This window comes from Esox lucius, chromosome 17 (assembly GCF_011004845.1).
Source record: "Esox lucius isolate fEsoLuc1 chromosome 17, fEsoLuc1.pri, whole genome shotgun sequence".
In the NCBI taxonomy this organism is placed as follows: domain Eukaryota; kingdom Metazoa; phylum Chordata; class Actinopteri; order Esociformes; family Esocidae; genus Esox; species Esox lucius.
Window position 1 is genome coordinate 33,997,594 of NC_047585.1, and position 13,071 is coordinate 34,010,664.

Sequence of the window (13,071 nt, forward strand, 5' to 3'; positions counted from 1 at the left end):
GGAGGACTGCATGCACTCTCTCCTGCTATATGTGTTGGAGGATTGCACCATTATGATCCTAAAAACATTCATTAGATTCACAGACTCTTGGTTTTCTCCATTACACTTCCCTCCCTCTGATACCAGTCGGTCTCATCGCAGATAGCAACAAGTACAGTGCTGCGGATGACTGTCGGTTACCCTGGTGCAGATGCAACAACCTGGAACTCAAGACAGTCAGAACAGCTCAGATGTTGATTGACTTCAGAACCTGCCGCCTACCATCTCTCCCCGCTCATGATTGATGGCTTAGCTGCCAGCACAGCTGCCAGATTCTAATTCTTAGGGACCATCACCACAAATCTGCGGAAGTAGTAGGAAAACGACATCGCAGCAGCGACCAAAAGGGCTCTTTGGTGAATGTACTATGTGCACCTGACTGTTCTGGTTGGGTTACACGTGTGTATTCTATATACTGCCTATTTACTAACACCAAGAGAAATTCTGGCTATGCACAAATGTACTTGGTGAATAAAATCTATGTTTCTATGATAATTTTCAACCTTACAGTACATCCCCAGCGGATTGTATTAACATTTCAAAGGTTGGAGTCCTCAAATCTAATTAATGTATCTAGAGTAGTATTACTGTAGATAGAGACACAAACAAACTCTTTCCATCACCAGTCCTGGTATCCCTGTATGACCTTGATGGTATTAGACTCACTTCCCTTTGTATCATCCTCCTGTTCCTTTATAACAGTTCTGACATTTTATCAGGCGCATGGGCGGTCCAGCATTATCATTACAGTCATTAGTAGGTGACAAATGAGCACTGCTCTCCACTTCCTTTCAAGTCCAGCTGGGAAGCATTCATGCTGGAAGAAAAGATGGTTGGCATTGTTTTGGCGTGGCATGCTCCATTCTTTCAATAACCTGCCACATTCAGCGTAATTAATCTGTTGGATTGATGTGAAATATATATTTGGAAATCCAACCCGACATATGAAAGCATGATGAACAATAATGATAATATTATCATTACTAATATTATTTCTAAAATTACAGAGCTGAACGTTCATACAATCCCACATCATATTAATTTTCTGATACTGCTGTGAATCTAGTCCATTCTGTTTATTGACTGGCTGCTGGATTAATACTTGATAAGGGAAGATAACATACAGTATCTCACAAAAGTGAGTACATCCCTCACATTTCTGCAAATATTTGATTATTTCCTTTCATGGGACAACACTGAGGAAATTACACTTTGCTACAATGTAAAGAAGTGAGTGTACAGCTTGTATAACAGTGTAAATTTGCTGTCCCTTCAAAATAAGTCAACACACAGCCATTAATGTCTAAACCGCTGGCAACAAAAGTGAGTACACCCATAAGTGAAAATGTCCAAATTGGGCCCAATTAGCAATTTTTCCTCCCCGGGGTCATGTGACTCATTAGTGTTACAAGGTCTCAGGTGTGAATGGGGAACAGGTATGTTAAATTTGGTGTTATCGCTCTCACACTCCCTCATAGTGATCACTGGAAATTCAACATGGCACCTCATGTTGAATGCTCTACATAAAGATGGCCTAGGCTATAAGAAGATTGCCAAGACCCTGAAACTGAGCTGCAGCACGGTGGCCAGGACCATACAGCGGTTTAACAGGACAAGTTCCACTCAGAACAGGCCTCGCCATGGTCAACGAAAGAAGTTGAGTGCACATGCTCAGCGTCATATCCAGAGGTTTTCTTTGAGAAATAGACGTATGAGTACTGCCAGCATTGCTGCAGAGGTTGAAGGGGTGGGGGGTCAGCCTGTCAGTGCTCAGACCATACGCCGCACACTGCATCAAATTGGTCTGTATGTCTGTTGTCCCAGAAGGAAGCCTTTTCTAAAGATGATGCACAAGAAACAGTTTGCTGAAGACAAGCAGATTAAGGACATGGATTACTGGAACCATGTCCTGTGGTCTGATGAGACCAAGATAAACTTATTTGGTTCAGATGGTGTCAAGTGTGTGTGGCGGCAACCAGATGAGGAGTACAAAGACAAGTGTGTCTTGCCTACAGTCAAGCATGGTGGTGGGGGTGTCATGGTCTGGGGCTGCATGAGTGCTGCCGGCACTGGGGAGCTACAGTTCATTGAGGGAACCATGAATGCCAACATGTACTGTGACATACTGTATCAGAGCATGATCCCCTCCCTTCGGAGACTGGGCCGCAGGGCAATATTCCAACATGATAACGACCCCAAACACACCTCCAAGGCCTTGCTAAAGAAGCCGGGGGTAACGGTGATGGACTGGCCAAGCATGTCTCCAGACCTAAACCCTATTGAGCATCCATGGGGCATCCTCAAACGGAAAGTGGAGGAGCGCAAGGTCTCTAACATCCACCAGCTCTGTGATGTCGAGTGGAAGAGGAATCCAGTGGCAAACTGAAGCTCTGGTGAATTCCATGCCCAAGAGGGTTAAGGCAATGCTGGAAAATAATGGTGGCCACACAAAATATTGACACTTTGGGCCCAATTTGGACGTGTTCACTTAGGGGTGTATTCACTTTTGTTGCCAGCGGTTTAGACATTAATGGCTGTGTGTCACATGAAAAGATATAATCATATATTTACAGAAATGTGAGGGGTGTACTCACTTTTGTGAGGTACTGTATAGTCACTAAGGAAGGCGTAAACCATAGGGTTAGGCTTGCATAAGACTGAAGCAATTTTTCCTCTACATATCACACTTTCCTTGATCCATTCAAGCATATAAGCATACCCTCCCGAAAACCTTTGTCGAACACTTCAGAAAACCATTGTCTGTGAACACAGTATGTTGCTGTATCCACAAATGCAAGTTAAAACTCTACCATGCAAAGAAGAAACCATACATAAACAAGATCCAGAAACGCTGCTGCTTTCTCTGGGCCCGAGCTCATTTAAGAGGCGTAGTGGAAAACTGTCTTGTGGTCTGACAAATCTAAATGTGAAATTATTTGTGGGAATCATGGATGCTGTGTCCTCCGGACAAGTTCCTAAATGCCTACAGAGTACTGTTAAAAGAAGGGGTGTTGCAACATAGTGTTTTTAAAACATGTTGCTGGCATTAAATTCAAAATGGGCATGTATTTTTCCAAAAGCAGTTTCTCAGTTTCAACATTTGATATGTTGTCTTTGTACTACTTAAAATTAAATATAGAGATTAATGATTTGCACATCATTGCATTCATCAAGTCTTTGGGAAACAGGGTTGTACTCCATTGAACTGGGTTGTAGTATAATACTGTGAAAAAAATCTTCCATTTTGTTTTAATTGTAAAGGGGTCATGGATGACCACTTAATATTTCCTAATGACTATATCAATAAATGAATATATAAATTGGAAGATTCCTCAATTATAACTGTTAAGATCTATTTCCATGGGTGCTAATGTGACACACATTAATAAAAGAAAAAAAATATTATTGATTTTAGCAATGGGACTTTTTTCATAAGCTTTTTTGATATCTTTACCAAATAGTCCAATGAGCACAGAAAAATAAATAGCGCATTTAATAATCTTAGCATGCTGATTTTCAATCTCAAGTATAGTAGGGAACAATGCTTTTTTTAAAAGTATTAATGATCAGATACAATAGCATGATGATCTTAGTCAAGGATATCATATCTGAATATCCTTGCTGCTATAAGATTTTAAAGGAAACAAGGAGAGGCATGAGAGTCATTTACATGAGAAAAGCATGGGGCGTGATACCAGCTCCCAGGCCTCCAAGGAAATCAATCAAATCTGCCCTACTGGAGATGTTGCAGGGCACGCTAAACACTGAACAATGTACCATACAGCACTCCTCAGAATTACTGTACTCAGGCAACAGGAAATCAAAGGCCGGTTGGAATCTTAAACAGTTCTGGAACGCTGAATTCCACTGAAAAATAAAAGTCCTAATTTCAGCTACTTAAAGCATGCAAGTATGACAATGTGGTGATCGCTAAAAAGATAGAGACCCTTAATAGTCTCTTTGATAGGGCTGGCCATGCATTTTATATACACCAGGCTTACTTCTGCTGCCTTTATTGCTGCCTATACGCCCTGTAGAGTACCCCCTGAGAGCGCCTTCAGCTTCCCCACTCCTGGTAATTGAGGTCGCAGAAGAAGTTGTTTAAATCAGGACTCTACTTAAATCAGCTGGACTTGACGATACGGACCCTTTTCTAGGCTGTCTGCCACTATTATGTCAGCTCCCATCACCTGCTTCTTAAACCTCTCATTATTAGCAGCTGGACTGGATAGCGGGTGCCATGTTTCCTCGTTCCAACGGGGACGACACGCTTAATTCTGACTGTTGTAAAGCTCAATCTCCATCCTGCCTTTGTTTTTTGCTGACTGACCAGTGCATCCTTATCAACAGACTTGTGCATCTTAGTTTGGAAACAGGTTTTCAGGCGTGAGCAAATTCCTGGCCGCATGACAAAGCGTTACTGTAAAGCTGTCACTACTGTGCCTCCGTCGGCGCCGCCAAAACTAGTCCTAATCATCAGTCCCAACTGCCTCACATGCACCCAATGTGGCAGCCCTTTGCACCGCTCCAATTTGTAGGGGTCAGGTTTGAGGCAGAAGTCCAATTTCCATTGGTGACATTAATTGATGGCTAAAAATTAATGCAATCATTAATTTAATCCTTTAATAACATTATTAATTATGTGGCATCCCTCTGCACTTTTCCAATTTTGGAGGGGCTGGTAGATGTTGCAAGGAGATTCTGGGGACTTTTTTAGAGGCTGAGAAGAAATGTTTCAGTGCGAAGAAGTCTGGAGAGAGAAAAGAGGGCAATAAATCCTAGCCTCACTAATGAGCTTCAGGTCTCATGGACAGCCCAAGGACATGGCAGATTCACATACACACATAATTATATGTGCAAATTCACACAAACTCAAGGACACACAAACTCCAAGTGTCAGTCACCAACCAAGTTCAGTGGTTACTGTCACCAGTCTCAGGTTTTAAGCCCAAATGGGACCATTCACTGGGGACGGTTCACATGGCATTGTCACACAGGCCGACACACACTACATGATGCATGCAGGAGCATAATGTAATCTTGGGACAAACCATAAAAGTGTAAGTGGCTTTTTAAGGCACACACTTAAGAAATACATATACAGTGGATTTAAAAAGTCGACACACCCCTGTTAAAATGCCAGGATCTTGTTATGTAAAAGAATGAGACAAAGATAAATCATGTCAGACCTTTTTGTGCCTTTAATGTGACCTTTAACCTGAACAGTTCAATTGAAAAACAAACTGAAATCTTTAAAAAAATAAAAATACACAATATTTTACATGAGTTTGAATGTGATTGATTAATTCTGAACACAGCCTCATCCCCAATTATAACCGCACACTTATGCAAGCAGATTATTGTAAGGTTTTTAATTTTAATTTTCCCCCCACAAAGATTTCAGTTTGTTTTTCAATTGAATTGTTCACATTATAGGTCACATTAAAAGTGCAAAAAGTTCTGAAATGATTTATCTTTGTCTCATTCTTTCACTTTTTAAATCCATTTTATATCCGACTTTTTACATCCAATGTATAACGTGAGCAATTCAATTGAAAAACAAACTGAAAACTTTGAGGAAACTTTGTTAAAGCACCTTTTGATTTTATTACACTCTTAGTCTTTTTGGGTAGGAGTCTATTAGCATGGCACATTTTAACTAGGCAATATTTGCCCACTCTTATTTGCAAAAGCACTCCAAATCTGTCAGATTGCGAGGACATCTCCTGTGCACAGACCTCTTCAGATCACCCCACAGATGTTCAATTGGATTCAGGACTGGGCTCTGGCTGGGCCATTCCAAAACATGAATCTTCTTCTGGTGAAGCCATGCTTTTGTGGATTTGGATATGTGCATTGGGTCGTTGTCGTGCTGAAAGGTGAACTTCTTCATCTTCAGCTTTCTAATGGACAACTGAAGGTTTTGTGCCAAAATTGCCTGGTAATTGGAACTGTTCATAATTCCCTCCATCCTGACAAAGGCCCCGGTTCCAGCTGAAGAAAAACAGCCCTGAGGCATGATGCTGCCACCACCATGCTTCACTGTGGGTAAGGTGTTCTTTGGGTGATGTGCAGTGTTGTTTTTGCACGAAAAATACTTTTTGGAATTATGGCTAAAAGGTTTAACCTTGGTTTCATCAGACCGTAACACATTTGCCCATCTGCTTTTGAGGGACTTGATGTTTGTTTTTGCAAACTTCAGCTGGGCTTGGATGTGTTTCTTTGTAAGAAAAGGCTGTGTTGCCACCCTACCCCATAGCCCATTCATATGAAGAATACGGGAGATTGTTGTCAGATGTAGCACACAGCTAGTACTTGCCAGAAATTCCTGCAGTTCCTTTAATGATGCTGTAGGCCCCTTGTAAGCCTCCCTCACCAGTTTTCTCCTCGTCTTTTCATCAATTTTGGAGGGACGTCCATTTCTTGGTAATGTCTCTGTTGTGCCATATTTTCTCCACTATAAGATGATTGTCTTCACTGTGTTCCATGGTATATCTAAAGCTTCAGAATTTTTGACTGATATCTTTCAACAATGAGATCCCTCTGATGCTTTGGAAGCTCTCTGCAGAACATGGCGTAAGAAAATCCTACCAGAACAGCTGAACTTTATTTGTGATTAATCAGAGTCACTTTAAATGATGTTTAATGACTTCTATTTAACATGAGTTTGAATGTGATTGGTTATTTCTGAACACAGCCACATCCCCAGTTATAAGAGGGTCTGCACACTTATGCAAGCAGGTTATTGTAAGGTATTAAATGACTGAGGGAGCATTTAATATCTTAAAACATGAAGATGAAGATGAAAGAAAAGAAGAAAAAGAAAGGACAATATGAGATAAAGGAGGCGTTTGGAAGATTCATTGTTCAGAGTGAAAGGAACCAGGGAGCTGTTACTGAAGGCGTATTTTTATATACTGCAGCTTGTCAGATTATATTTTAGATTTTGTCTTAGGTATGTGAAGACGTTTTAATCAAGTGGAATTATAATTGCGATAATATCTAGCTGACTATATTGTCATATTCTATTGATAATTGCATGGCTCTAAGAACTTTCACATTGGGTGACTGAGTCTTTTAATTTGAATGTTGTTTTGAATACGTTTAATAAATTTAGGACATTTGGCAGCTGACAAGGTAAATGTTTATGGAGGTATACAATAATATACAAATATAGACTGTGCATTTAATGCTAAAAAATAAATAAATAGAAAACATTCTTAAATGGCAAAAAGATACCCAGATTTCTTTAAAAAATCTCAAGACCCATTTTTTATCATGACCTGATTTCATGCTTTAATCATATTTGAACCCCTGCAAAACAACTATTTTGTAGCCAAAATGTTCGGTGATGGCAGTTGTTGTTAGGTGAGAGGACAGTCACATATACCCATATACGAGATCTTATCTATGTGACTGAAAGTCACAAGCATAAAAGTCATTGTAGCTAAACTAACTGCTTCCAAATGTTGTCTTCTGGAACTGGTCACTGATAAAACACTCTGATTTGTGGCCCCCTTCAATGCAATTAGTAAAGGTTTTGAACAGGCAGATTTTATTAAAGGAAATGGTTACTTTAAAAAACGATATAACACATAGATGAAAGAAAGCACAGAATAAGTTATTGTGTAATTGGTGTGCTATCAACCTCTGGGTTAATTTGAGCCTGATTCTTTTCTAGTTAGTTTCGGCTTCAATTAACCCAGGGGTCACACTGGCTTCATTCTGCAACCCATTTGCTAGAACTTAGTACCTTTAGCAGCTTGAAAAATAGTACTGTTCATATGTAAAAAAGTCTCTCCCAGAAGTGTTCACCTTCTTAGACATTTTTACATTTTATCATGTTAAAACATGAAATCAGACTGGACTAAATTGGTTTTTTTTGCCACTGATCAACACAAAAAGAAAATCTAGCAATTTTTCAAAATTAATTACAAATACAAAACAGAAAATAATTGATTGGCTGAGTACCACCTCTTTTAATAAATATCTGGTAGAGGCACCTTCAACAGCAATTCAAGTCCATTTGGATGAGTATAATCAGCTATGCACATTTGAAATAAACAAGTTATGTTGAGATGAATAGGGAACTTTGGTAAAGGCAATTTTTTGTCCACATATTCTCAATTGGATTGATATCTGTGCTTTGACTAGCCCTCCCAATAACATTGACTGTTTTGTTTTTAGGCCACTTCAGCGTGGCTTTGGCTGTATGTTTGTCCTGCTGGAAGATAAAGCTGTAAGCAGCTTTGACCAAGTTTCTCCATTCAACTATTATTGGCCTTACTGTACTCGTTTTGTGATTAGAGATACATATGCAGCATATGTCCACAGATGCACCATGGATGATATTTCTGATGCAGTGTGCCCCCTATGTGGCAAAATTAAAGAAAATTTTTACAAAATACCTAGATTTGTAACCCTGAGAATGTGTCCCAAATGTTATCACAATGAGGGACATGGATCAAGAGACATTGTCAAGTGTTTGTTACAACACATCAAATCTCGGCTAGAGTTTGCTAGAAGGAATGTAGGAGATTATGAGACAAAGTAAAAGAAGATTGTATGGTCTGATGACACCAAAATAGTGCTTTTTTGCAACATGAATACAGCTAAGTACTGTACAGAGAAATCCAAGAAGAAAACCTTCTGCCGTCTGCATAGTGTCAAGACTGACACTATCCCCACCACGTGCATGGATGCAAATAAAATGTAGAAGGTCGGGACATTTGTAGGCATGTACTTCCTTGAAGATGTGTGAGGGAAAGGCCAATGATAATCTTTGTTTGGGATCATGTACGCTGTGTGCTTAAGAAACAAAAATATATGGAAGTAATGTGAGCATCACACAAAGCACAGAGTGAAACAAGCGTACATTTGCTTTTGGCATTTATTACATGGTAAGAGCTGTAAGAACAGTTTGTATCAACAGTGATGCAGAGTTTCTTTCTACTCAACAAGTAAGATCACATTAGATACCTCATTTAGCTAGTTGGCTTGGGAGTCAAGGAAAGCCATGTGTGAGTAACTAGAGTGATGATGATGGATAAACAATTTTTCGACTAAGAAAATAATTAAATGTTCTTGTTTATTTTATTTGTATGAGATACGTTTTAGGAAGGTTTCTCCAAAGTGTTTGGTCGAGACGATAAGCTCCCGTTAGCAGGCTTAGTTGTGTCTGAGCAGACACTCCTTTATTCCATTTCATCATCATCATCTTCCACTTATCCGGGGCCGGGTCGCGGGGGCAGCAGTCTAAGCAGGGATGCCCAGACTTCCCTCTCCCTAGACACTTCCTCCAGCTCTTCCGGGGGGACACCGAGGTGTTCCCAGGCCAGCCGGGAGACATAGTCCCTCCAGCGTGTCCTAGGTCTTCCCCGAGGTCTCCTCCCGGTGGCGCGGGACCGGAACGCCTTCCCAGGAAGGCGTTCCGGAGGCATCCGGAACAGATGCCCAAGCCACCTCAGCTGACCCCTCTCGATGTGGAGGAGCAGCGTGTGACTGAGCTTCTCACCCTATCTCTAAGGGATCGCCCGGCCACCCTGTGGAGAAAGCTCATTTCGGCTGCCTGTATCCAGGATCTTGTCCTTTCGGTCATGACCCAAAGGTGAGAGTAGGAACGTAGATTGACAGGTAAATCGAGAGCTTCGCCTTGCGGCTCAGCTCTTTCTTCACCACGACAGACCGATACATTGACCGCATTACTGCAGAAGCTGCACCGATCCGTCTGTCAATCTCCCGTTCCATCCTTCCCTCACTCGTGAACAAGACCCCTAGATACTCCTCCACTTGAGGCAGGCACTCTCCACCAACCTGAAGTGGGCAAGCAACCCTTTTCCGATTGAGGACCATGGCCTCGGATTTGGAGGTACTGATTCTCATCCCCACTGCTTCACACTCAGCTGCAATCCGTCCCAGTGCATGCTGAAGGTCCTGGTTTGAAGGGGCCAACACGACAACATCATCCGCAAAGAGCAGAGACGAAATCGTGTGGTCCCCAAACCTGACACCCTCCGGCCCCTGGCTGCGCCTAGAAATTCTGTCCATAAAAATTACGAACAGAACCGGCGACAAAGGGCAGCCCTGCCGGAGTCCAACATGCACTGGGAACAAGTCTGACTTACTGCCGGCAATGCGGACCAAGCTCCTGCTTCGGTCGTACAGGGACCTGACAGCCCTTAGCAAAGGACCCAGGACCCCATATTCCCGAAGCACTCTCCACAGGATGCCGCGAGGGACACAGTCAAATGCCTTCTCCAAATCCACAAAACACATGTGGATTGGTTGGGTAAACTCCCATGAACCCTCCAACACCCCGTAGAGGGTATAGAGCTGGTCCAGTGTTCCACGGCCTGGACGAAAACCACACTGTTCCTCCAGAATCCGAGGTTCTACTAACTATCCGTAGGCGCAGGGAAACGACCCTCTCGTTCACGGGGGTAAACTCCAACACATGGGGGCAGAGCTGGGGAGCTATAAGCAAACCCACACCAGCCCGCCGCCTCTCACCATGGGCAACTCCAGAGTGGTGAAGAGTCCATCCTCTCTCAAGGAGTGTGGTTCCAGAGCCCAAGCCGTGCGTAGAGGTGATCCCGACTATCTCTAGTCAGAACCTCTCAACCTCACGCACGATCTCAGGCTCCTTCTCCGCCAGCGAGGTGACGTTCCACGTCCCTAGAGCTAGTTTCCGTGTCCAGGGATCGGGTTGTCTAGGCCCCCGCCTTCGATTGCCGCCCGATCCTCTCCGCAACGGCCCCTTATGGTCCCTCCTGTGGGTGGTGAGCCCATGGGAAGGCGGCCCCACGTCGCTCCTTCGGGCTGAGCCCGGCCGGGCCCCATGGGGAAAGGCCCGGCCACCAGGCGCTCGCGTACGAGCCCCAACCCCGGGCCTGGCTTCAGGGTGGGGCCCCGGCTGCGCCATACCGGGAGACGTCACGGACCTCAAAATGTTTCTCATCATTAAGTTGGTTTTGAACCGCTCTTAGTCTGACCCGTCGCCTAAGACCTGTTTGCCTTGGGAGACCCTACCAGGGGCATATAGCCCCAGACAACATAGCTCCTAGGGTCACTCTGGTACTCAAACCCCTCCACCACGTTAAGGTGTCAGTTAATGGAGGGGTTATTCCATTTCCTGTTGGAAAATAGTGTTACAACCTGGAGTTCTGTGCAAAGATAAAGAAAAATGAAACATGCATTCTGAGTTGGTTGACCGTACCTAATGCATAAGCAACTAATGCTAAGAAGAAGCATTTACATAGCCTTTTGGCTAGATTTAGCCTTATACAAACTGGTCAAAACGTGCATAACATTTCATGTTCGCTAGCTGTCCCTCGACGAGCCTCTGAATGGCAATGTCTCTACTGCAATAGGTCGCCCAGATTATGTTTTGATTGTTAAGCTGTTTCCTTTGTTTATTCTGTGTTCCGTGAAGTTGGAAAGGGTACGTCAACTTTGACTCCATCTAAAACGAATGTCCGTGTACATTGTTCCAGCATTGTGAAGGTTGGTGGTGACACTGCCTCAGACCAGTCAGTATGCTCTTAGTAATGATAGTGTCAGATCCTAATTGAGTAATAGAACCAATTTTCAACTCACTGCTGAGGTGTAAAAACTTGCATAGTACACCTTTAATGCCTTATGTGTTTACTATCATTTTTCTCCTCCAAAAAGCGCCTGTGGTAGATTTTAGAATTTGCTTTGGCTACAATACTTTCTTGTTAATTGTCACACCACTTAAAAATGTGAAAACACTGCTGAGACATTGACCCTGCCAGCTAATCTTTTTAGCTTCAGTCTTTTGGCTTGCAAAACATTGTAGCCTTGAGACCAGCACGTGGCCTTTTCTGTGCTTAGAGGGAGGCAACCATCCCTGCCTCTCCTACACTTTGCACTGATTGATGGACATGAGACACACATCTCCAGTTTAGCACTTCCTCATTTACATTTTAGTAATTTAGCAGGCGTTCTTATCTTACATCCTAATATAATCAAATCAGGACTTTTATTTTCCTTATCACAAGGAGCAGCAAATCTCTTTGAACAGCATGCGGCCAAAACCAGTTAAAATGCTATATTTTAAATACTATTGTGGGAAAACACAACATGCAAAGCAAATGGCTTCTAATGAAGAAAGACTCAAATGTTTCTGTAGGGTACCAGAGGTAGTGAAGCTCAGGTGAGTCAGTGATATTATAACTTTTTCAGACAACTTACTCCTGATGTTGTACAATATGACTCCATACACCTTGGTCAAGGCAATAGGATAGCCTCAAGACAAGATTGTGCCCTCATTCAGTACAACACTTTGGGTTTGACAGCAAACACTCTAATTCAATGTTCCACTTTTGTAAAAGTTCCACTTTTGTAAGTGCCAGGGCTCGTACTTCACCTCTCTGAGTTGGGTCACACTTGTGTTGTCCTCATCCTGATCTTAAACAATTGTTGTCTTGCTGTTTTATATCCAATCCCCTACATTAAATGTGCATGGCATTGCTAGGTTTCTGGGCAGACATGTACATTCCTCAAACATTATATCTTGGTAGGTTTACTGTAAATTTCCACTTCCACATAGCCCAGAGGATGTCCTCTGGACGTCTGGTCTATGTTGTATTAACTACAGTAAAAAGCTGTAGCAATTTGTTACTAAATTCATGTTTACAGCAGAATGTATTTACAGTCAAGTGTAGAGAAGATCATGTTTCAGATCAGCTGTGGTGTCTGAAAGCAGCTGCAACTGTGCAACTGCCAGAAGAGTGGATGATGTTCTCTGAGACACCAGAACGAGGCACTATTTGTCTGCATACATCCTGGACAGCTTGGTACACTCTCTTCTTTGGTAGGGGTGATATTCATTGCAACAAAATGGCAGAAAGAGAACTGAAATGGAAAGGAATTATCTGACCCTGTCATAAGAATCATACTTCAAAAATAATTTTTCCTGCTCTATCCAGAATCATAAACACAACCCTGGACTGGCTAACCTTTCTGTGGAATCCAGGCCAGGTCATTGTCTCCTGTAATATAATGTTTATT